At 35.1% G+C, this 26666-nt stretch overlaps 2 pseudogenes; both read right to left on the bottom strand.

Moving 5' to 3' along the window:
* The window catches only part of LOC124102679 (calcium-binding protein 39-like), a 28919-nt pseudogene extending 17174 nt beyond the window's left edge, over positions 1–11745 (bottom strand).
* A 6417-nt stretch (positions 11746–18162) lies between these two features.
* LOC124102680 (high mobility group protein B1-like) lies at positions 18163–18783 on the bottom strand (annotated as a pseudogene).
* Positions 18784–26666: the final 7883 nt, after the last annotated feature.

A 26666-nucleotide genomic window follows, 5' to 3' on the forward strand; every position in this document is an offset into this window, starting at 1 on the left:
TTCTGAATTCATTTATTAGTTCTAGATTTGGGGTAGGATTTTAGGGTTTTCTATATTAAGATCATATCATCTGCAAACAGGGACAATTTGACTTCCTTCTTTCCAGTTCGGATGCTTTTTATCTCTTTTTTTGTCCTAATACTCTGACTGGAAATCCAGTTCTATATTATATAGAAGTGGTGAAAGTTAGCATCCTTCTATTTCCAGATCATAGAGGAAACGCTTTCAAATTTTTCTCCTTCAAAAAGATGTTATCTGTGGATTTGTCATATATGGTGCTTATTATATTATGTTGATGTACATGTACCTTCTATGTTCAATTTGTTGAGAGCTTTTATCATAAAGCGATGTTGACTTTTGCTGAATGGTTTATCTGCATCTATTGAAATGATCACTGGGTTTTGTCTTTTCTGTTATTGTGATGTATCACAGATATTAATTTTTGCATCTTTAACCATTCTTTCATCTCTAGGATGAATCCTCCTTGACCATAAAGAATGATCTTTTTAACACGCTGTTAAATTATGTTTACTGGTATTTTTTGAGAATTTTTGCATTTATGTTTATCAGGAATATTGGCCTGTAGATTTATCCCTTCCTTTCTTTCTTCCTTTTATTGTTGTTGTTGTGTCTTTATCTGGTATTGATATGAGGCCTCATAGAATAAGATGTATGTTCCACATATACCAATGCTGGCCTCATAGAACAAGATTGGAAGTATTCTCTCCTCTTTAATTTTCTTGAATAGTCTGAAAAGAATTAACAATATTTCTTCTTTAAATGTTTGGCAGAATTCATCAATGAAGCTATCAGATTCTGGGATTTTCTAGAATAGGAACTTTTTTTTTTTACTGATTCAATCTTCTTACTCATTACTAGTCTGTTCAGATTTTCTATGTCTTCATTTTTCTATGTCTGTATGTTGAATGAGTCCAAGAATTTATTCATTTATTCTAACTTGCCAAGTTTGTTCATGTATAATTATTTGTTAGTATCAGATGATCCCTTATATTTGTAAAAAATAATCCATTTGTAATAGCTACAAAAATAAATAAAACATCTGAAAGTAAATTTACCCAAGGAGATGAAAGATACTACATCAAAAACTATAAAACATTAATGAAACAAATTATTGAGGATCCCCCAAAATGGAAAAATGTCCTGTGTTAATGGATTGGAAAAAATTAATATTGTTAAAATATCTACAGAGCCCAAAGCCATATACAGACTCAATGAAATTTCTATCAAAATATCAATGGCATTCTTTGCAGAAATGAAAAAAAAATCCTAAAGTTTGCACACAACCATAGAACATCCCAAAAGCTAAAACGATATTGAGCAGAAAGAACATAGTTTGAGGCATCACATTTCCTGATTTTAGGAGGTATTATAAAGGTATAGTAACCCAAACAACATGATACTGACATAAAAACAGACACATATACAAATGGAAGAGAAAAGAAGGTCAGAATCCATGTATCTACAACAAACGTATCTTCAATAAAGTTGCCAACAACACATAATAGAGGAAGGAAAGCTCTTAAATAAATGATTCTGGGAAAACTGAACATCCACATGTGGAAGAATTTAGCTAGATCTCTCTCACCATATACAAAAAATCAACTCAAAATGGAATAAAAACATAAATGTAAGATCTGAAACTGAACCTACTGGAAGAAAACATTCAAAAATGCTCCGTAACATTTGAGTGGGCAAAAAAAACCAAACATATTTAAGTAAAGAGCTTCTACTCAGCAAAGGAACTAATTGAAAGAATAAAAAGAATCTACAGATTCTTGGGAGAAAATATTTTAAAACTATACATCTGACAAAGGAATAATATTCAGAATATGTAAGGAACTTAAACAATTGCAATAAGAATAGTAATCCACTTTAAAATGAGCAAAAGACCTTAAGAGTACTTCTCTAAAGATGATCTATAAGTGATTAATAGTTGCATGAAAAATGCTCGGCATAATTAATTATTAGAAACATATAAACCAAAACCACCATAAAATATCACCTCACTACAGTTAGAATGGCTATTATCAAAAAAACAAAGGATAACGTGTTAATAAGGATGTAGCAAAAAAGGAAATCTTTATAGAGTGTTGTTGACAATATAAATTAGTATACCATCTATGGAAAAAAATATGGAGTTTTCTCAAAAATTAAAAATAGAACTACTATATGTTCCGACAATCTCAACACTGGGTACATATCCAAAGGGAATTAAATCAGTGTGTCACAAAACTCAACTCAAAATGGATCAATGACCTAGGCATTAAACAAGATGCGGTTATCTGGTAAACATCTGAGATGCTGCAAATTGCTGTGGTTTGATCATTACACAATGTATATATGTATCCAAACAGCACACTGTAGCCCATAAATAATACCGATATTTTGTGTCAAAATTTTTAATTAACTTTAAAGATATCTATAACTTATGAGGTCAGAGTTGGAGTGTCTGATTGATCAAAGATGTTTGGTAGGGACTGAGTATTGTTTCTGGTGAACTTGGACTGGAGAAGGCAATTGGACATAAACATCTTACTCCTTCCCATTGAACATATCCACTTGAAGAAGCTGGAGACCTATTTCTAAGGGGCTGATAGATCCTGCCTTGGTGAGCTTAACATATTGCATGAAGTCAAGACAGAATGCTCTTCTGAAGGCCAATACACCCTAAAAACTGAAAAATTGGGTCATATGTAACCCCTAATAATTTACTTATTTCCTACTTGCTTTAAAAGGATTTGTCCAATTGTAATAGCCAGTCTTCACTCCATTGGGAAGAATAAATGAGGGTTAGAGAAAAGGGCAAAGGTATTATCTGCAGTTTGTCCCATGCAGGGCAGAAGAAGTGGCAAAGAATTCAAAACAGAGACAGGGAGAAAGAAAAACAAGGAACCCTCACATTTTGCTGGCAAAAAAAATTAAGAGTCCACAAAGAGCTTCTGATTTCAAACTTCATGACCTTTACCAAGTCATACCGTTTGGATATGACACAAATAAGACCTTCAGCATTCCTACAAAGCACAAGTTTCTATCACAACTTAAAGGCCAGGTAACAATCTGAGAAAACATGTTCCTAAAAATATACGTAAATAAAGTACTTCATAAAATAAGTTTTAATGAAGCATTTAGTTTCCTAAGGTGTAAGAAAGAATCATATTAGTAATTTGAAAGAATCATATTAGTAATTTGAAGTTAATGCAAAGTCAACTACAATTTCCTGTGTACACCCCTCTTTTTCCCCATCTGCGTAAAAGGGGAAAGGACTCACTTGAATTATCCCCAAATGACATCCCCTGTGAATAAACTACTGATAGATAAATTTATATTTTTTGACTAATTTTTAAAATTTTGATTGTGTTCCCAAATTTGTTCAAATATAGTACTTAAATTACTTTGTCCCTTTCTTCCAATTTCATTTCAGCTTACAGTATTTTTGTAGTGATTAATCATTTCATGTTGTTTGGTTTTGCTTTGCAGAGTAAGGGAGGAGGTAGCAATAAAGAAGACATAAATACCAAATATTTCACAAGATTAAATAATACATTCATGTTTTATGTTTATTCTGTAGCATTATGGGAGTGTTCTCAAATTACTTCACCACTGAAAATCTTCTGTATCTTCTCTCTGAATTAAATCCTGACTCTGAACTCTAGTTCCTTTTGTGAAGAAAATGATTAAAGAAACAGAAAAAAAAATAATGTACATTTTTTAGTCCTTTCTTTAGGTTACATATGCCATGTTTACTACTTCCGAAATATATGGATGTCTACATTAAGAATAAAATTGTATCATTTTTATGATAGACTTTTTAAAAAATTAGAATTAAATACCCTAAACATTTTTCAGATAAGGAAAATTCTTAAAGATATTTCTCTCTCATCTCAGCAGTCATTTTTAAAGAAAAAAATAAAAAATTTAGCTTCCTATATAGTAAATTTCCTATATAGTAAACTTGAAAAGTTAGCAATAAAAGGAAAGCATTTTTCCTACTATATTCCCCAAGTACATTAAACAGAGGTATGCACAAACATATAATGTTACTTCCAGGAATACACAATATTGGTACATTGTTTAACCAGAGTGAAAAAAGCATTTTTATTTCACACTATTGAAATAAGTCATCAATGTTAAAATGAAAGTGTACATACATGTACACAAAAACATGATGAAGATTGATGGAAATTCTTCCCAAGTCAATTCATGTTATTTTACCACAAATTTCTCATCTGGGATATCATTGATGCTGGTAAATGTACATATTAGAAAATAGTCACATCATTAGTCACTGAGGGCCATATTAAATGGAGTAGACAGTAATAGAATGTTTTGCCAATGTAAATGCCTTTTAAAACTATAAGGGAAGCGTGTGTTGGTTGGTTATGTTTGAGGTTGTTTAAATCTAACAAAGGAATGAATGCAAGAAATAACTAATTGTTTTGAAAAGGTCACAAGAAACCTGTATGGGCAAAGCTCTCTTTCATTTTATGGTAAAATGAAAAATAGTGGTTAGAGAATGTCAATATAATGAGTAGAAATACTGACAATTGCCTTTCATTGTATGTAAGTAGTGAAATATTCATGCCAAGATAAATACATCATTTAATCTGCATCTTATCAATTACAAATCCACTTATTTTGTTTTCCTTTCAGCTGATTCTGTAAAGTAAAAATCATATTTGTAGAGAGAAATATTTTAAAATAAAACATTGCATTTGTTATGGTTTGGATCTGGATTTGTCACAGGAGAGTGAGAAGCTGAAGCTCTAAAGCTCTAAATAAAGCTCTAAATCCTTCTAGTTTTCTTTCTGGCTTTTTTTTTTTTTACTGAGGATTGAATTCAGGGGCACTCAACCACTGAGCTACATCCCCAGCCTATTTTGTATTTTATTTAGAGACAGGGTCTCACTGAGTTGTTTAGTGCCTTGCTTTTGCTGAGGCTGGCTTTGAACTTGTGATCCTCCTGCTTCAGCCTCCCTAGCTGCTGGGATTACAGGCATGCACCACCACACCCTGTTGAGTTCTTGTTTTCTGAAGAAAATTTAAAGTCAAGCAGGAGAATATGATTATGAGTTAAAGTAAAGTAAAAGTCAGGCTCAAACAAATAACATTCTCAAGAGAGTGAGTCATCTCCGAGAAGAAAGGAACAAATAAAACAATGCTACTTCTAAATTCATTTCAGTTTTATGTTTGCCCTGAGAACTGGGTTCCACCTTCTGCAGTCTTCTGTTTAACTCTACTTCACACTGAGAGGGAGAGTTTTTGACCCTAGATAAGGTCAACCACCCCATTCAGGGGAGCTTTATCTACAAGTCAATTCCATGTTAATGGGGGGAGGGGGGTCAATGATCAAACAGACTTCATCTTAGTGCAACTACACTATGGATGAAATTTCCCTTCTGAAATACATTGAGAAACCTATGGCCATAAATCCTGACTGTAGGAGCCATTGATCTTTCCTTTTTGATGCATTTCTTAATTGGCTCCCTTAGTCTACACTATCTATTCTCAGGGTTAGGACACCTGTTGTTGTTCTATATGTTACTTGATTATTCATTAGCCTTAAAAGTAATTTAAAGAAAACCCATGACCCTGCCATGTTAATGGTTGAATTTCACTGCTTATTGCTAACTACTACCTAACAGATCGTCCCCAGAAGGCTCACATGTTGAAGGCACAGTCCTTGAGGCAGCAATGTTCAGAGGTGGGGCTTTTGAGAAGTGACTGGATCATGCAGGTCCTGACTTCATCAATGGATTAATAATCTGTTGATATTAGTGGGACATAGTGGAAACTTTAGGAAGCAGGGCCTAGTTGGAGGAAGTAGATCACTGAGGGTGTAGCCTAGAAGGGTGTTTCTGATCTTTTTCTCATGCTGTTTCCTGTCTGCCATGAGCTGACATCTTTCCTTCACTCTGCCCTCCTGCCATGATGCCCTGACTCACTTCAGGCCCAAAGCAATGGAGCCAGTCAACCATTAACTGAAACCTCTGAAGCCATGAGCCCAAATAAAATTTTCCTCCTCTCAGACTCTTGTCACAGTGATGAAACGCTAACTCAGTATTGATAATTCCTATTTCACATACTCTCATATAGAGCCAAATATTTGATATGAAACTAAATTGAACCTTATGTCTAGTATAGTCACACATTTTCTGTCATTTCTTTATTATCACACAGTATGTATTCCATATGCATACTATTTGGTATCTATGGTATCATATAAATTTATCTGGTCTAGCAAGAAAATAGAATTTTTCAGACTGGAGAACATTTTTTTTTCTTTCAACTCCCCTGCATTTCTTTTATGGGAATAATTAAACCTTTTGCAAGTGAAGAAAATTATAGCACTTAAATGCTATAAACTTGACATTTTGCAAGGGGATGACTGTAAACTACATAAGACATACTTTTTCTATGCTAGTTCATAGCAAATAAACTACTCACTTTAGCAGTTCCTAAAATTACTCTAAAATCAGTTTTCTTTTTACAGTGTGAGAAATATTAAACTCAGACTTTGAAAGTTTATTGTGACTTCTTTTTCTGTTTCTATTGAAAGCCTTAGAGAATACATCTTTCTAGAATGTTCTTAATGTGACCACTCAATGTCAGACAAGATGGATGAATTGAGGTTTCATAGCCTAAAAATAATAATTACACTTACTTTAATGCAAGAGTCCACAAGCAACCAGGTATTCAATTCAAGAAGAGAATGTGGTTCCTCCACAGACATTGTAATCTGACCAGTTCTTAAATAGAAATTAGTCTTGGAACCCCTTTCTTCATCTTTGTTTTTAAATTGAGGCAGAAAAATTACAACCTTAGCAAAAAGTTTCATTAAGACTATTTCTTAACAGAGATTATCTTCACTCTTGTTGCTTTATAAAGTTAGGGAGGGTTCTTTCTGTTCATCTCCTCACTTAAAAACAAATATTTTAATTCTGGGTTGGCCTACAGTCTAATTAAGAATTATATATGATTTATTCCATGGTTATACACAAATCACAAATCAAAAGATTTAGTTCTTTTTTAAAAAAAAATATTTTTTATTTGTACATGGACTCAGTGTTTTATTTTGTTTATTTACTTTTATGTGGAGCTGAGCATCGAATCCAGTGTCTTCCATGTGGGAGGCAAGTGCTCTACCAGCGGAGCCACACCCCCACCACCAAGATTTGGTTCTGATACTAGATTATAGCGTCTCCTCTCTTAGGATCCAGGGTCAGTGCTATACTTTGACTCTTGTGAACAGATCTGGTGCTTTGCCTCCTGTTTAACCACTCTTCACCCCATTCACTTAGCACTAGCAAGCCTATCCTCATTCTAGTTTTCTTAATTGAATACTTTAACCTAATTCATATATACCTATGGTCTGGCGTATGTTGATAATTTTACAGTAAAACAATATTCAACAACCAAAGAGATTGGGAGAGGACTGGTAGACTATATATCTTTTAATTCCATCCCCAATTGGAATGGGAACTGAAAATAGATGAAATATTAGATTTTTTAAAGGAATATGATGATATTTCTTTTGCTATAAAAAATACTGTTTATATAATCCACTCATCATCCAGAACACAAACCAGAAGTTTTATAGACATGAATTACTTTATGTCCAATACCACATGCTTTTCATTATATCTTGTTCCACTACAAATGACAACCATGCACTCTTGTAACTTGAAAATACATTTGATTTTTTTTATATTTTCTCTATCCTATCTTATAATAATTATTACTAGTAAACCTTATAACCTTACAAATATTTAAAATAGCTTTAAGTGATCCATGTAGAAGTCCTGGACAAGCACCGAAGCCCAGATAAAATTCTGAATTATAAAGTTAAAAGTTGTCTAGAAGTCCAGAAAAGAAGCTTTAGAGCATGTGTTGTGGGAAAATATTGCAAAATAATTGGCAACTGGTAGTTAAGAAGGACCTTAGGGGAAAATAATTTAACCTTAATTTATTTGTAGGGTTATTCAAATTATTCATATCTTTTTTGTCTATTTGATCTGAAAAAGACAGATGAAGAATCTCCATATTAATATATCCTTCTCTCTTAATTTTTTGTATTGATAATTTTTTCCCTTGAATCTTTATATCATCTGTTATCTAATACTGATGCTTTTGGATTCTTTGTGCTTTGAAATCCTGAAAAATACTTGCAATATTTACTTTAACTGTCTTTTGCTTTAAAATTTATCTATTTATGTCTCATAAATAGATCACCATAGATTTGTAAACTGAGTTTTTTAATAGATTGAATTCAGTTCCATTTTTTATAAAATATAAATTTTGCTTATTTGTCATTTTCTTAATTTCCTTGGCATATTCTTTAACTTTTGTTTTTATCATCATATATTAAACATGATTCTGTAGATCTTGCTTTTTCTCTAACAATCCAGATGTTCTATATCTTGTTTTTAACTCTACTAATAATTACTTGTGCATCTTTTATTTAAAAATAGACATATAGTTCTCTAACTTTATCAATGAAGAAGTAATAACTACTTATCCTCCTATTTTTATTAAAGAAAATCTTTATTCTACGTTCAATTGTCTCCTCGTACTTTCTTTTTGTTGTTGTTGTTGTTGTTGTTGGAATAATCCAAGAATTTAACTCAATAATTTGTTATTGCTTTGTATTTTGTATCTTTACTTTTTGAACTATTGGACATCTGAATGATTTTGTAATAGTACTCATCACTTTTAGACATAAAGTTTCACTGGTTTCTTTGTCCATTTCCTTTTCTTTTATTCCTTCCTCATCTTGAGTCCTTTATTTTGATTTATTTCTCAACTGGCATGATTTTGAAGTCTTTTCTTTTTCTTTGTTTCCAGGGGACAAAAGGAGTGTTATTCTATCTATTCCTGAGAATTTCTTTCAATTTCTTTCATACATGAATGTAGTTTGGTCATCTTCTTCAGGTAAAAATATCTGATCCTCAAAATTCTAGAGATATTTTTCCAAGGATCGACTTGACAGCTTGATATTAATTTATTTTTTCTTGCATGTAAACATTTTTATGTTTTGAGTGATATAGGATTTTTCTCTGTATTGTTTTCAATGTATCTCTCCAGGGTACCCACACACATTTGTTTTCCCCAAGTCTTCACTCCTGGTGTACCTCTTTGGTCACTGTGCTTTCCCCGTATATCAGAGATGCATTCTGCCCATCAAATCATGACTAGTTTTCAAAACATAGTGTATGTGCCATTTTCTTCAACAAGCCTTAATATCTTTAACCTATTTACAGTTGACCTGAGTTTGAAGCATAACCCTGCTAATTGTTAGCTGTGTGATTTTGGGTACATTGCTTAACTTCTTTATACTTCATTTTCCTTATGTGTAAGATAGTATGATGTATACATTACGGGACTATATTAAAGATTAAATGAGATCATAGAAGCAAAGTGCTTTACTTTATAATAGAAATTGAACAGTAAGGCTATCTTTTTTTTCAACAATAAGACTATCTCCCATTATATGATCATTGTAACTACTAATGTTATCCATTGTAATAACAATGTCTGGCTATTAAATGAACAGAGAATTAGGTCATTGTAACCAAGTCTTGTTTGTTTAATAAGATTTAACCTGTTCAATATTACCAAGGCACTATTAATGGGAGATTTGGGCTAATTTGATGTAGTAGCTAAATTACTTAGTGCTAGGCAATGTAATGGCATTTTTGTTTTATTTTGTTCAAAATAGGATTCTAACAACTGTACCTAACAATATACAGTGACAAGATGTTTTAACTGCTGTGAACACGTGGGCAGTGATATAAACAGTGTGATATTTCATCTTAAGAATGGGAGGTAAAAGGGTGCCTCATCTTCCTGTTCATGAATCATTAGCAGAGAGGGATGTTTCATGTTTCCACAATAAAGCATAACATGTCTACATTACTTCTCTGCTGGCAAAATTCCACCAGACAAATCTGTTTGCTATTTCAAAATGATATGGATATCTTCCCAGAATTAATTTCAGAGAATAGAATTGAGCATATTCTCAGGTTTTAGAGGATCATTTTCTCCAGTTTGTCATGACCAGATTTTTAAGGATACTATTATAAAAGTCTTCAGGGAAGGAAAAAAAAACCTCTTCTCTGAGAAATCTCAGTTCAAAATTACCTCATCTAAAAGAAATCCCACTGCCATATGTTTGCTCGGCCTAGATTTCCTTCAATGAGGTTTCCTCCTTGTACATTCTTCAGAAAGAAGTGAAATTAAGAGTAGTGTGAGTGCCAACCATCCAATGCCTATGGCCTGTGTCAATTTTTAATCAGCTCTTGCAAGTAACATTTAATGAGCTCTTGCTTTACAGCTTTAAAATCATAGGGATAGCAATGTGATTAGAATTTGTAACTGCTTTTGTTTCTGTAAGAATTTGTATGCTTTTGTTTCTGTAAAAATGTTACCTTCTTTTTTTCTTACAGAAACTCAAAGTTCCCTTCATATTCATAATTCAAGTTTATTTATTTAAAATGCATATGATGGTTTTCTCTTTCTTGTTTTCATGTTAACTTCTGTGACTTGTTTACTTCTTATACCCTTGTAAGGATCAGGCATTGTTGTAAAAACTGAAGATATTTAATAAAATAATATATATGGCACTTTAGTTCTGGACCGTTAGAGTACATTCAGTGTTAAATGAGCACAAAAGAGAGAGAAAGTGGGGGGAGTTGTAAAACTAAAGCATTAAATGAATGAATTAGTGCAAAATTATCACCTCTACTTGAAAGTAAATGATGATGGAGGGATTTTAAGGGTAAAGATTTAATAGCTGAGTTGTCACAGTTTGATTAAATAGAATTAAGATATATTTATTATAAAATTGTTATTTAAAGAATTTCAAAGACTTGTTCAGTGTCAGCATTGAAAAATCATATTTTTGAAAATATTGGATCAATGTCATAGAATGAGAGGCTATATAGATTTTTATGGCCACAATGATCACTTAGTAAAATTAAGTACCATAATTTATTCCAAGCTAAGTAGGTAGTCACTGGCAGAGTTAGAACTAGAACTGAAATCTTTTGTCTCCTGATTCAGTGTGCTACTCCATAGCTTTGGTAATACAACCAACAAGAGATCCTGTCAATATCTCCAGGGAAAATTAAGCTTCCTGGATGATGTCAATGTCCGTTCCACCCTCCCTCTTCTCATACTGAGGTTGAAATGTATGAGAAATCTTTGTGAAACGTGTGTTGACTAATTGTTTCCACTCAACTCAGAAATGTGCTCCAAAAAAAAAAAAAGAAAGAAAAAAATTGCTTGCAATAAGAATCATATTTTGGATCTGTATATTTCAATTAATAGTCAAGGATAAAAAATTAATAATTAATTACTTTCTTCCAAACTATTTTAAGTACTTTGTGTCTGTGCACTCTGGTACTGCTCACAACAAAATATAAAAGTAGATGATCTTGTGACTTCACTTTACAGATATAAAAAACTGAAGCAGATGATATGATTAATTTGTCCAAGATCACATAGCTATAAATTAGCAGAGTTAAGGTTTGACTATAAGCAAATCTGGTACTCTTAACTACTCTTGCCAATTTCTGGTACTTGCTCCATAATGGTGAATCGTGTTGAATTTATATTGGAATTGGTGGTGATACCTGGTGACCCAATCTCTAACTCTGTTGTCACTGCTAGAGCAGTTATCCTACCTGCTACTGCCAAATGACTAGGACTTCTCTTGGACTCCTCCATTCTTTCACAATATCATGTCATAAATATGGTAAACTTTTCAACATAAAATTATGGAGGATAACATTTTGGTTAATGGACTGTCCACCTTCTTCCCATAAGATCTGATCAGCTTTAAGAGTCAGAACCTGTCTGGTTTTAAGTCTTCCTTTTATTATTAATAAGGCCATCAGCAGCTTCCCTGGGATGCTCTTTTACATGCTCATAAAGATCTCCGTGCCTTTTAAATTTTCTACTTCATTTCTCACCAGGATAATTTGTCCTTATGAAATTGAAATGTTGGTGATTAGAGGCTGCCAGACCTTTATACCCTGGGATATCCCACAGGCATTTTGAAGTGGCCTAAGTGATTCTAATTCGTAGTTTTTTGAGTACTTTGAGGAATCTTCCTGCATTTTGTAATCAATCTATCCTGAATTCTTTGGTGTACAGGGAAGTTCGTCTAAAGAGCCATGTTTCATGTACTCTACTCAATGCTGACATTTAAACAGACATTAAAATAATCTGGCACTTCTTTAACTGAGAGAGCCTGACACATAATATGTATTTTTATTCATAAAAACCCAGAGATCAAAAACTTGTGTTTCAACGGGATTAATTTTTATTCCTAAAACCATGTAAAACACAAGTGCAGAGGCATAATTTTTTTGATGATCTATTCACAGGCTGTAATTAATTAATGCCAAAATAGCCAGTAACTTATCCAGAAATTCTCTCTTTATCCTCTGTCTTAAGTATATTGCTTAAAAGCATCATCCCATGCTCTTAATTTAATTCTAGTAAGAATTAAACATAAAGAAGTCACTTATCAACTTTTATTCTCAATGGATTTCCTTCTAATTGCATTTTGAAATTACCTGCTAATGAAAGGTGAAAATGAACACAGAACCCTGGAGACAGACAAAAAAAAAAAAAAACTAGGGGTATTCACCTAAAGAAAGATAGAAGATACAAAAAATAAGTACACGCTCATGGATTATATGAATAACATTACCTATTGCCGTGTAAAGTGGTTTATGACAAAATTGAACAATATTTAATGTACTTTAGATATGTGCAGAAAAGGAAATGTGTTTTTTCTCAAGAATTGTTTTTCTTTTCCTTTTTTATTCACTCATTTATAAAAAAAATATATAAAAAAGAAATCCTTGCAGGAACGGCTTAATGATGAAAGATGACCTCAGAGGACTGTGAACTTGCTGTGAGCTCTGGGAAAATAGACAAATGCTAGGGAAGAGCCATGAGAGAAGGTTTCAGGGAAGAGAGCAAAATCAGATGCTTGAAAGCAGTAAGATACCATGACTATTAGCAGCAAACTGCAGCTCTCTGAAGTCAAGTATGAAAAAATTGGATTATCTCTGAGGGACATTGCAGAACATTTCTCCAAAAGCGTTTAGTTCAAAGAAATTATTTAGTAAGGGAGTTATGAGACTCTGCATTTGTTCTAATGGCTTCTCATATCAATCCTAAAATGTTATTTTACATTTTAAAACTCCCTTTCAATTATGTCATTAACTAAGGTTTCTGTTCTTTGTTCAGTATGTTTTACAAGAGAATCTTGAAAAATTATCATTCCCTTCAAATCTTTGCAGAAACGTTGAACAGTAACTTAGCAGTAGTGAATAAAAATAAACAGCTGGTTTACTATAATTCTTATACATGGATTTGATATTCACCAGTATTTCTGAAAATAACAAAGCAGCATAAGAATTCATAAGCAAAAGATCTTTTTTTTTTGGTGTGTGGGGAGGTAAGGGTATCTGGGATTAAACTCAGGGGTACTGGACCACTGAGCCACATCCCCAGGCCTATATTGTATTTTATTTAGAGACAGGGTCTCAGTGAGTTGCTTAGTGCCTTGCTTTTGCTGAGGCTGGCTTGAACTTGAGATCCTCCTGCCTCAGCCTCCTGAGCCACTGGAATTACAGGCATGCACCACCATGCCTGGCACAAGGGATAGTTTATTAAGCATGCTTTTTTATCAGCAAATTTGAAATATATAACGCATCAGTCACCACCATATTATGCAATAAATTTCAAAAAAATATATTTCTCCCTTCTAACTAAAACTTTATTCCCTGTTATAAGGAGCCACTATCATAGACATGCAGGGACTCTTGAAGTTGCTAGGCGTAAGGAACAGCAGCCATAGGCATGCTTAGTCATGTCTGGTTGCAACTGATAAGGAGGTATAAGGGGTACTGGCCATAGGCATGCTTAGCAATGACTGGTTGCAATTGATAAGGAGCACAGTTCCATGGACATGTGCAAAGAACATGCCCTGTTGCAATTACATCATCTCACTGGACATAACCAGTGGACACTGACTCTCAATAGGTGTAGCCAATCACTAAGGAACACCAGCAACTTGGAACTATATTTAAATCACTTGTCCTGCCACATCAAAGAGTTTCATTCTGAGGACAAGAGTGAGACTGGCTGCCTTGATGTCCATCCCCAGATCAACTCCACCATTCCTTAACTTCCAACTGTGGGCTGGAGAGTAACACTGGACATCTACAACATCTTCTCTTTGGCTAAAAGAAGTTACATGGTATCAGAGGTACTTTGGGGCTCATAGTTGCCCTAGGATTGTGTGATTTGCTTGTAGTGTTTAATTACCCTAGGATTATATGATTTGTTTGTAGTGTTTAATTAGTGTGCATGGAATGCTAGTTGGGGTGCTCCAGCACACCCAACACTTTTTGCATTAATTGTTTGTGTTTATTGATTGGTGTGTGACAGAATATACGCTTGCATTTAAAGACAATCCACCTCTAAGTATTAATAGTGCCACTTATGACACCTTTACAATTATTTTTCTAACATGAGATCCCAAATAAAAGTGATACTTGTTTATTGTTTCATTGTAGAAAAATTAAGTTTTTCTCTTCCAGCTCTGTGACCCTGTGTAATGCAGTTAATCCAATTAGCATCAATTTCTTTATCTATAAAATATACATGTTCATATTTTATTTTCTCTTGTTTTTACAAGCACTAAGTGTGGGAACCTGTGTCAAGTGCCCCATACATATTAACATGTAATAAGATTATGTCTCCTGCCTGTCATCTCTGAGCAAGGTAACTTCAACTCTCCTAAATAATATTTATTGTTTTAAAAGGTTATATGAAGTTTTAAAATTAGCAACCATAAAAAAGAAAAAATGTTTATAAATTCTCAATGAGTGATATCTGTGCCATTAATTACGTATTCTTATTGAATATGGTGTGAAAGAATTTGTCTCAAATTTAAGATTAACCATGCTAACTTTTGCAACTTTGTTGAGTTGACATAGAATATGAGATTTTTTTTAACAATTCCACAAATGGGTAAGTATATGAGCAGGAATATTTCAGTGTGTTCAGAGAAGGCAACATAGTTGTAACAGTAGGAGAGAGAATGTATGGGTTTGCTAGAGCTGCCATAACATAGTGTCACAGATTGGTTGGCTTCAACAGCAGAAATTTATTTTCTCATAATTCTGTGGGTGGTACTTCTGAGATCAAAGTGTCAGCAGGATGAATTTCTTCTTAGGGCTTTTCTTCTTTGTTTGTAGCTAGTCCCCTCCTATAATGTTTCCTCTGTTCATGGTCTGTGTTCTAATCTCCTCTTTTTATAAGGACACCAGTCAGACTAGAGCCCATCCTAAATTAATTACTTCTTTAAAGACCCTCCTTTAATCTAATTACATTTTTGAAGATTACAGTGATCGCCAAACTCAGTTATAATTCTGAGGTACTGGGATTTAGGATTTTGACGTGATTTGGGGGGACAGGACCCATAACAAAGAGGAATATGGCAGAAAAAAAAAGTGCTGCCTTCAATCTTTCGTGGTTTCCTTTCCTTTTCTTTCTTTCTTTCTCTCTCTCTTTCTTTCTTTCTTTCTTTTTTTTAATGTGAATGTGCTGGTTTTGCTTTGTTTTTGTGAGACAATGGAAGAAGTGGGGGAGTGAGTTCTGAGGACTCTTTTATGTAAAAAGAAACAATAAAAAGGGTCAGTAACTTGAAACCACATGGGAAAGGGAGGGTCTTTTTTTAAGTTGAGAGAATGCCTACTCTGTCTTCTCATGGAGAACAGAGAAGAGATAATTGTAGGGACAAAGTTCTTTGTGCACAAGATGGGGATGGGATTTGCTGTATTCAGAGGTTGGATTTAAATAGGAACATGCAGAAGCAATTTATCACTGTTACTTCATTCTTGGGCTTCTCCATCTGTTTAAATGCATCTCTACTTCCTCCTTTCTCACTTTAAAAAATCAAGGAATAAAAAAATCTAACATAAACCTAAGGAAGAAAGGGAAAAGGGGAGGAGGAAAAAAGGAGAGAGGCAGGGAAGATGGTTGGTTGGTTAGGAATTTACAAAGTGGAATTTTTTTTTTAACATTTTGCCAAAATTAATTCTTAGGAAAACAACTTTGCTTAGACTCTACTTATTGGTGGGAGTATGGCTGCAATTCTGAGGACCAGTTAAAGTCAAGGATTTCGAGAAAAGGAGCCAGAATGAAGGGAAGGGACTTTAATAAAAAAGAGAGAAGAACAAAACTGGCTGCGCTGAGGTGGGAGTCATAAGAAGAAATTCTAGTGGCAAGGAAGCCAGAAAGCAGCTTTCGAAGAACAGAAAATGTGAGATTTTAAATTGCTTTGTTGCTTTTTCTAGCCAAGATAGATTAACAGGGACCAGATTTGGCCTCCCTTCAGAAAGAACTAAAAATCTGGGGGGGGGGGAATACCAGAAACAAGGACTCTCAGGAAGTACAGGACAGTGAGAGAGAGAAAGAGAAAGAAAGAAGGATTTGATCAATTATTATAGAACCCTAGAATCATCCCAGCTATTCATTGCAGAGAGTTTCAATATGGCAGGCCAGGCAGGAGGAATTCAGGTAGATCCCAAAGGTATCCCTGGAAGGAAGAGACCAACCTGGGAGTCCAGAAAGTCCACTCCAGTATTTTCAAGGTAAGAGTACAAAGGTGAGGTCTGCAACAGAGAGCTCCAAGGACTTTGATGAGCACAAATGAGGGAATCAGCAAGGTCCAGGAAAGAGCCATAACCCAACCAACCCCTGCATTCATACAGGTGAAGGAATGACTTATATTCTCACCAGTCACATTGGAAAACCTTCATAGTTCACAAGGTAGAGCACCTAAATTGTCTAGCAAAATCACCTGTAGACAAAAGGTTGCTCCTTGTCCCATCTGAAAAAAAGGACAGAAAGAGAAGGAGAAGGAGAAGATGGAGAAGAACAAGAGGATAGAATAAAAATAAATCAAACTGCTTCCATTAAAAATAACAATATAAAGATTCCTCAAAAAGCTGAAAATAGAATTACTATATGATTTATCTATCCCACTTCTGAGTATACATCCAAAAGAAGTGACATTAGTGTGTCAAAGACATCCCTACACTCCCGTGTTTATTGCAACTCTATTCACATTTGCTAAGATATAGAATCAATCTAGTTGCCCACAGACAAATGATTGATTAAAAAAAAATTGTTCACAATGGAATATAATTCAGCCATAAAGAAGAATTCAATTCTATCATTTGCAGCAAAATCAATAGAACTAGAAAATATTATGTTAAGAAAAATAAGAAAAAGAAAGGCAAATACATTTTTAAAGGCAAGCAATCCTTTCTCATATGTGAAAGCTGAAATAGTCTCAAAGTAGAAGAAAGAGAAATAGTGACTATTAGAGTCTAGGAAGTGTAGAGGGCATGGGATAGAGTAAAGTTGGATAATGGGTACCAAGACATAGTTAGGCAAAAAAAAAAAAAATGAGTTCTAGTGTTCTAAAACACAGTGAAATGACTACAGCTCACAATAACCTATTAAATATTTTTTAACTAATAAAAAATTATATTTACCTAGAAGCATTCAGAATGTCAACAAAACAACTGCAACTTTGTTTTTATCAATTACAGAGTGGTATTCAGTTAACAAAACAATTATTTGTTATAAGTTGCATCTGAGACAATGGAAGATGAAAAACTACCATCCCCAAATATAACTAATCTGTGCTGTGCACCAACGAGAACCTGCTTTAAATTTCCATGGCAATTTACAACCCCATACTGCACCAGACAAAGTAAGTGGCTATTGAAAATATCGCCAGGACAGGGCTATCTAAAGACACATTTGGTAGTGGGTTGACTATACAAAGAAAAGAAAAGAACAGAAAAGAAAGAAAGGAAGAAACTGTATGGTTAAAAAACAAATCTTACACAGCCTTACATTTCAATTTTTTTTTCTTTGTTTTATATCCGAGGCTATAGCTTAGTGGCAGAGCACTTGCCTAGCACATGTGATGCACTGGGTTCGATCCTCAGCACTGCATAAAAATAAACAAATAAAATAAAGGCATGCTGTCCATCTAGAACTAAAAAAAAAAAGTGTGAGTTGTACACAGGGGGGTTAAATGTTTTATAGACAAGAAAAAAACTGTGCTAGATCCAACTTATTCATCATGCCATTTTCTTCATCTTCATCTTCCTCCTCTTCCTTTTTTTTCTTTCTTTTTTTAGCCTTGACAACTCCCTTTACTTGCAGCAATAGGTTTTCCTTCAGCTCCGTAGGCAGCATTATCTTTTTCGGATTTTTCCTTCAGCTCAGCAGCTTGCTTTTCATAAGGCTGCTTGCAGCAGTGTTGCTGCACATCTCTCCCAGTCTCTTTGCAACATCACCAGTCGATAGACCAGAATGTTCTCCCTTGATTTGGGGGTGATATTCAGAATAGAACAAGAAGAAGGTCGACAAAGGCCTCTTGCTGCATTGGGATCCTTGAGCTTCTTTTTGGTTTCCCCTCTAGAGGGATATAGGTTTTCATTTCTCTTTCATACCAGGACTTGTCCACTTTCGCCATATCTTCAAATTTTCCTTTCTCTTTAGTAGACATGGTCTTCCACCTCTCTGAGCACTTAGAAAACTCTGAGAAGTTGACTGAAGCATATGGGTGCTTCTTCTTGTGCTCCTCCCGGCAAGTTTGCACAAAGAATGTAGTGATAACATTTTGCCTCCCGGTTTCTTAGGATCTCCTTTGCCCATGTTTAGTTTTTTTCCTCAGTGAGGTACAGAGTCACCCAGTGCCCATCCGACTCTCACTTGCCCTGGCGCTATCTCTGTGGAGCTCAATGTACTGCAATGACCTATTAACTATTTTATGATGAACTAAAAGAGAAGAGTTTGAAAACTTCAAATAAAGAAATGAAAAGGAGATACAATGGCTAATTACTCTGATTTGCTCAATACATGTGTTGAAATACCACACTGTATCCTATTATTAAGTATAATTATTATGTTAAGAAAACAAAATACACAATTTCCAAAAACAGTTATTGTAAATTTTTCAAAGCAAAAAAAAGAGTGTAGCAAAAGCATGTTAAGTAAAGCAATAGTAAATGCAGAGCCAAATCAAACTGTACAGAAAAGATAGCATCTGAGGAGAGAGAGGGAAACATTTTTTAAATATCACTGCATTGACAGAATATGAGACTGTACAGAAGAAATGAATAGGAAACTTTAAGACATACCAATAGCAACTATCAAAAATGAAAAACAGGAAAAAAAGTGTTGGATAACTTCAAATGGCCTAATTTATGTGTAACTTGAGTCCCCAAGGAAGTGGGTGATAGAACAAAAAATATGGTTGGCCTAAAATTTAGGAAATTAAATAGAAACAATAGATCCATAGATCTTGAAAATGCCAATAAATCTCAAGCACAAAAACAAAGAAAACTATACTAAGGCACATCAAAATCAGCTTTAAAAACAGATACAAAGCAAAATCTTAAATTCAGCTAGAGGAAAAAACATCACGTCACTTCTGATAGAGAAACAAATGATTGAAGATTTTTATACCAGAATAGAACAAGCCAGAAAATAGTAGAGCAATATCTTTATAATACTGAAAGAAAATATATCTCCACCAAATTTGATCCTCGGTGTTTTAGTCAGATTTTTCATTGCTGTGACCAAAAGCCCCGAGAAGAATAATTATAGGAGAAGAAGTTTACTTTAGGACTCATGGTTTCAGAAGTCCATGATTTCAACTGTCCATAGACAGTTGGCTCCATTCCTCAGGGTTCACAGCGAGGTAGAAAGTCATGGTGGAAAAGGTAGAACATACAGTGGAGGGAAGCAGCTCAGGACATCACACCTAAAAGGAGAGGGAAAGAGCATTCTGCTCAACAAGGGCAAAATATGTAGTCCAAAGGCATGCTCCCAATGACCCACCTCCTCCATCCACACCCTACCTACCTCCAGTGAGCACCCAGTTCATCCCTCGCAGGAGATCAATGCACTGATTATGTTAAGATTCTCATAACTCAATCATTTCGCCTCTAAGCTTTCTTACATTGTCTCACACATGAGCTTTGGGGGAATACCTCGTATCTAAACCATAATACTCAAAGAAAATACTTTTCCAAAAAAAAAATGAAATAGGGGCTTGGGGATGTGGCTCAAGCGGTAGCGCGCTGGCCTGGCATGCGTGCGGCCCAGGTTCCACCCTCAGCACCACGTACAAACAAAGATGTTGTGTCCGCCGAGAACTAAAAAAAAAAAATAAATATTAAAAAAAGAAAAGAAAATGAAATAGATTTTTCTGGATTTACAAAAGCTTATTGGTAGAACTTGAGTGCAAAAGAAAGATGACAACAGACGAAAATCTCAATCAATGGAAAGGAATGAAGAAGAATGGTTAAAATGGGATGGATATAGAAAAAGTTCTTATGAAGTTTCAGTTATTTTTGAAAAGGTAATGAGTATCAAAAGCCAAAATATTAGCAGTGTATTTAGGGATTTCTCTCTATGTGTCCGTTGTGATGTTTGTCGTGCTCCACAAATTGAAGAAGAAAAAAAAAAGCATTGCCACCTCTGGTGTCCTGCCTAACCTGATTCACCTTCTGAATTTTTGTTGTGTTCTTTTATAAGTTATATTTATCCCACCTTTTAGTCAGAAAATTAAATAAAAATGAAGAATATGTGTTCATACAAAATTGCTTTTACATCTCTTTTTTTTTTAATTGAAGGTGTAGACATAGATGATTAGGTTTTGTGACATATGGCCCAATGAGAAAGCCTCAAACAGCACAACAGTTCTTGTTTTTATTTCTTTTATACTTTTATTGAGGTATAATGAACTTACAAAAACTGCATATTTTAAAGTGTACAATTTACAAGATTTGATATGTTTATGTACCCACTGAACAATCCCCCCAGTTAATAAAAGGAACATTCAGAGATTGAATCTGGATATTCAGTAGTCCAGGAGGCATCCATTTCAATTGACTAGAAATGTGCAGAAAATGGAAGATAGAATTGCCTTTTGCAAACTTTCCAGATATTAGGGGGCCATTGCAACTCCCCATTGGCCAATGGATTATTTCAAATACACTTTAGTTACTTCCTATGTTTTTCTTTACAATAATAAAGAGAATATTTTTCCAATTTTTACATGTATGGAGAGTGTGATATTTCACCCCGCATGTACAGTTGGCCTGCTGCAGTTACATAGATGTTGGCATAATGCATGAGCCTCCTGTGTCAGTGACAAAGACTTGACAACTCAAGGCACGATGAGCAGCAGGAGCATCTACACATTTTGTCTCAGTTCCTGAAGCTCCATGTCAAGATGGTTACACAGATACTGAATACCACCTGCACACAGGGTGGATTACAATGCAGGAGAGAAACCTGAGCTAAGGGACCCCCTATCTTTTATTTTGAGCAGTAAGCATGCCTACCTTTTGCTATATAGAGAGACATTTTGTCTGTACTTCAAGGCTATTCTTACAACAACTTTGTGAGGATAGTCCAGAACAATGGTCAGTCAGTGCTTCTGCTCACAGATGTTAAGAAACATGAAGTGACCCTATTGTGTCCCAAAACTAGCGTCTGCTCACTTCTGTATTATCCTGACTTCTGGTGAATTTTTTTCATGAGTACATCATTTCACCCTTCTGATTAATCTGACCAACAAAGGCTCCAGCCTAAACTTTTCATTTTTTCCCATAAGACATTAAATTCATGCTGTTATTACAGAATTAGAGCAACCAACAGTATTGATCTCAACCAGGCCTCTAAGGTCTTGGATGGAAACAGCTTGATAAATGCCATAAACTTTTAGGGTTTATTTTTTAAAGTACATTTAAAATAGAAAAATAGAAAAAAATAGTCTAAAGCTGACATAACAAAGTATAGGAAAGAACGTGAATGAATCTGACATAACTTTCCCATGTACACGTATGAATGCACCACAGTGAATCTCAACATCGTGTACATCCACAAGATTGGATCCTAATTAGAGTAAGATGTATTCTGTATTTGTATAAATATGTCAAAATAGACTCTACTATCATGTGTAACTAAAAAAAATATATTTTTTTTAAAAGAAAAGCAAAGTACCACTGATGGTGTGGCTTAAATAACAGAAAAATTATTTTCTATAGTTCTAGAGGTTAGAAGTTCAAAATAGAGATACCAGCAGGTGTAGTTTCTCCTGAGACTGCTCCTTGTCTCAGAGATGGCCATCTTCTTGATGTATCCTCACATGGACTTTCCTCTGTGCTTATGCTTCCTTGGTGTCATGATCTTCTTCCTTTCCTTCCCCTTTCTCCCTATTCTCCTCCTCCCCCTTCTCTTCCTTTTTCTTCCTCTTCTTCTTCCTCCAGCCATTTGGGATTAGAGCCTCACCACCAGTGTCTTTTATCTTAAGTCTGAGATGAAGATGTCAATGGGGTTGTCTTCTTCTGAGAGCCCCTCACCTTAGCTAGTAGATGTTGGTGTTCACATGGGGTTTCTTCTGTGTGTATTCATGTCCTACTCTTCTTGTTCTTAAAGGACAGTAGCCATATTGAATTATGGTTCACCCTATGGTTTCATTTTCACTTAATCACTTCTTTAAAGAATATATTTTCTAATACAGTCACAATCTGAGGTGTTAAGGGTTAGGCATCAACACATGGATTTGGTGGTAACGCAATGAGTCTATAACAGAAAGTGAGGTAGGTTTCTCCTTAACTTTCTGTATAGATCTTTTGACTTGGTCTGAGGCATTAATCCAGCTAAAGCAGGATGCATTAAGAATTATAGATTCCACACTGGCCCATAAGGATAATCTCATCATCTATACCAAACCCAGTTAGGCTAAACCTAATACCTTCCAGGCCTTTGGCTAAAGACAGGGATAAATTTCTTACCATTTTTCCCCCACATCACAGGAAATACTGCCAACAGGAAGACATGAAAATGAGTCAATGATCCCTCCCAGGAGCTCCCCAGAGTAAGCAATGATAGTCTGATTTTGGAGAAAACTCCACAGTCATCTGAGGATACAGTCAACTGATGTATTTTCTTACATACTAGATGGTCTCACACAAAAACCTTGAGCATACAAATAGCTGTGTTTTCAGGAGAGATAAAAATGAATGTCCGTCCTCACACAAGAAGTTCTGTCCTAGAGACACATATACTGACCCTGGAAAAAATATGTTTTTTACAGTTGTTAAACCTTATATCATTTGGGAAGCACAGGTTTATAGTGTTTCCAGTGTGGCTTCAATCCCAGCTGATGGACCTTGGGGTTCACAGTTTTGTTTGAATAATTGAGTCTATCTTTGGTTTATGAAGGGCTTCAGTGAGGACAGTGAGTCCATCTAGTCATTTTCCCTTCCACTACCCACTGAGCAGAACTTGTGTTCCTCACAGATGACTGAGCCACAGCTGTAGGAGTGGAGCTGAGGCAAACATCTAGAGGCAGTGGTAGATGTTTTATGTGGAAAGTGCAGGAGCTGGGGCCTTCCCTTGCTCCTTCCAATAAGCTTCTGAGTAAGATTTAGGGGAATGATCAAATTGTAATCAAAGCTATCTGGCTTTGACTACAGCAGTATCACAAATTTAATTGTGAAATTTGGAAAAGCCACACCAAATTGTTTCTCCTTCATGAAAAAAGCTTCAGGGTCAATACAGTAAGAAAAGAGATCATTAATCTCCTTTCCTACTCTGCAAATTCCAAGGTCTGAGGAATTTCTTTTCCAGGTGCCGAAGTTATTATTCTCCCTCCGCCGCCACAAAATCAATATGTCCCATTCCAGTAGCTATAACTTTACCTTTTGGAATCATCCCCTAATTATACCTAGCCCTTTTATTAGAAAAGTCTGGTTCAAGAGGGGCAAGAGTATTTTTACAAAATTTATAGACTTATGTTCCCTGATTTGACCCTCAGGGCTATCTATAGAAGTCATCCAGCAGATATCTTCAATCAAGTGGTCATTATTTTCTGGATAAAGAATCATGCCAATCCAACATCAGAATCCAGATGGAAGAACCAGCAATCACCTTGAATGTACTAGACCCCATTTCGGCCTAGATGTATTGGAAGTTATACCAACCAAGCCAACCTGGGGATACAATTAAGAAAAAAAATCAAACCCAGGAAGATCAAATTGCAGTTCAAAAATTAGATTCTGTGTAATAGAACCCTCTTCTCCTTCATCCTGATCACTACCCAATGTGCTAATTTTCAAAAAGTGTTATAACAAATTATCACAAACTTGGGGGTTTAAGACAGCAGGAATTTATTCTGTCATGATTCTGAAGGCTAAAATTTACAAAATCAAAGTGTTGGCAGGGCCTTGTCCTCTCTTAAGTCTAAGGAAGAATGTCTCTGTGTCTTCCAGTTTCTGGTGACACCTGGTATTCCTTGGCTTGTGAAAATGTAAACCTAATCTTGGCCTCCATCTTCATATGGCCTTATTTCCCGTGTGTCTATGTCTACATCCCTCTCTCCTTTCTTTTATAAAGACACTGGTTATTGAATTTAGTGTCCATCCTAAATTCAGGATAATTTCATCTCAATATCCATAACGAATAATATCTGCAAAAAATCTTTTTTTCCTAATACAGTCTCATTCTGAGTTTCCGGGTAGATATGAATTTGCAGGGAACAAAATTCAACCTACTGTACCCAGGAAGAAGGCAAGAAAAGAACATCTATTAAGGGACAGCTGCACTCAGTGACCAAACTCCTTACTAATATGGAGATCTTCAAAACTCTAGGAATGGAACCACAACTTGACCCAGCTATCTCAGTCCTCAGTATATATCCAAAGGATTTAAAATCAGTGTACTATAGTGACATGGCCACATCAATGTTTATAGCAGCTCAATTCACAATAGCTAAAATATAGAGCCAACCTAGGTGCCCTTCAGAAGATGAATGGATGAAGAAAATATGGCATATATACACAATGGAGTATTACTCATCCATAAAGAAGAGTGACTTTATGATATTTGCCAGAAAATGGATGGATCTGCAGATTATCATGCTAAATGAAATAAGCCAGTCCCCCAAAACTTAAGGTTAAATATTTTTACTGATATGTAGAAGCTAACCCACAATAAGAAGAGGGAGGAGAAAAATAGAAATTCAGCAGATTAGACAAACGGAAATGAAGGGAAGGGAGAGGGGATTTGAAAAGGAAATATAATGGAATCAGTCTAATATAATTTTCCTGTGTTCATATATGAATACACCACAATGAATCCCACCATTGTGCACATCATAAGAATGGGGTCCTACTTAAAATGATATAGATTCTATATTTGTATAATTATATCAAATTGGATTATACTGTCATGTATAACTAAAAAAAAGCAACAAATTTTTTTTAAAAAAATAAGTGAACCAGGAGAGGTGACAGAGGTAAAATCAGAAATTTCAAGTTGATTTTTGAGATAAACCATTAAACATTCAATAATAGCAGTCGCCCTAACCATCAGTGAATGAGACTCAAGCATTCAGAGCAATCTCTGTGAATTCAGGAGTAAGAGATAACATCTCCCTCAAAAGAGTAATCATCACTCATTTATGTGAAGATGAGAAGATGTTCAAGTTAAGTGAGCTGTGTTCAATTCCATTTCCATCTAACAAAAGAGTTGTTAGCCAGAGACCAAGGGATCCATCACAAAGTGAGAATCAGACCACAGAGTCGCAAGGCCTCCTCAGGTCAGCCATTCAATTTCAATAAGATTCTATGGTGAAATGGGTGGGGCGGTGCATGCCTGTAATTCCAGCACCTTGGGAGGTTGAGGCAGGAGGATGGCAATTTCAAAGTCAGCTGCAGCAACTTAGCAAGGTCCTAAATAAATTGGTGAGACCCTCTTTCAAAATAAAAAGGACTGGGGTTGTGCCTCCATGGTTAATCACCCTAGGTTCAATTTCTGGTACAAAAAATAAAATAGAAATAAAAAGATCCTATGGTTCTATAGTGAGCTCATAGCTGCTCTTCAGAAGGGTTTACCTGACAGCCATATCATAGAGGAGATGAATGTAAACCCCAAAAGGTGTCTGTGAATGAAGGCCACCTCATTTAGCCAGAGTTTATAATCCTCAAAATGGTCACAAAAACCTGTATCTCAAAATGATCACTCGGTCTAAGTCCCAAAGGTGTTAGCATTTCTCTACCAGTGACTCTTCTTGATTGGTAGACTTCTCTCTGGCACTTATAGGACAGGGTTATGTAAGCATAAGACATACTATTTCTACTACACATTCAGGTAGGAATCTATAGCAATAGAACATTAAGTTGGCTCCAAAGAACAAGTTTTACAATGTCACTCTGGCTTCCTATCACTACTGTAAAACTTGTCCAGATCACATCAGGTGAACTTGATACTGGTTAGAATATAGACTTGATTATCTGTCTCCAGCAAACCCATAGTATCTGAGTCACTCCCATATTTTGAGTTCTTTTAGGGACAAGAAAACCTTGGAGTCACCTAATCATCTTTCTCCTTATAGTAGATGAGGTCAGATTAAAGGCAAAAGCGAGGGATCAGAGATGTGGAGGAAGAAAGAGGCTCTGTACAAGTAAGCCAGTGCACTTGTATTCACTTTCTCTGTATACAATTTCAAGCAGTGCCACTAC

Source organism: Marmota monax, unplaced genomic scaffold (genome assembly GCF_021218885.2).
Source record: "Marmota monax isolate L192 unplaced genomic scaffold, Marmota_monax_Labrador192_F-V1.1 WCK01_AAM20220418_F8-fsc00002, whole genome shotgun sequence".
Lineage (NCBI taxonomy): Eukaryota > Metazoa > Chordata > Mammalia > Rodentia > Sciuridae > Marmota > Marmota monax.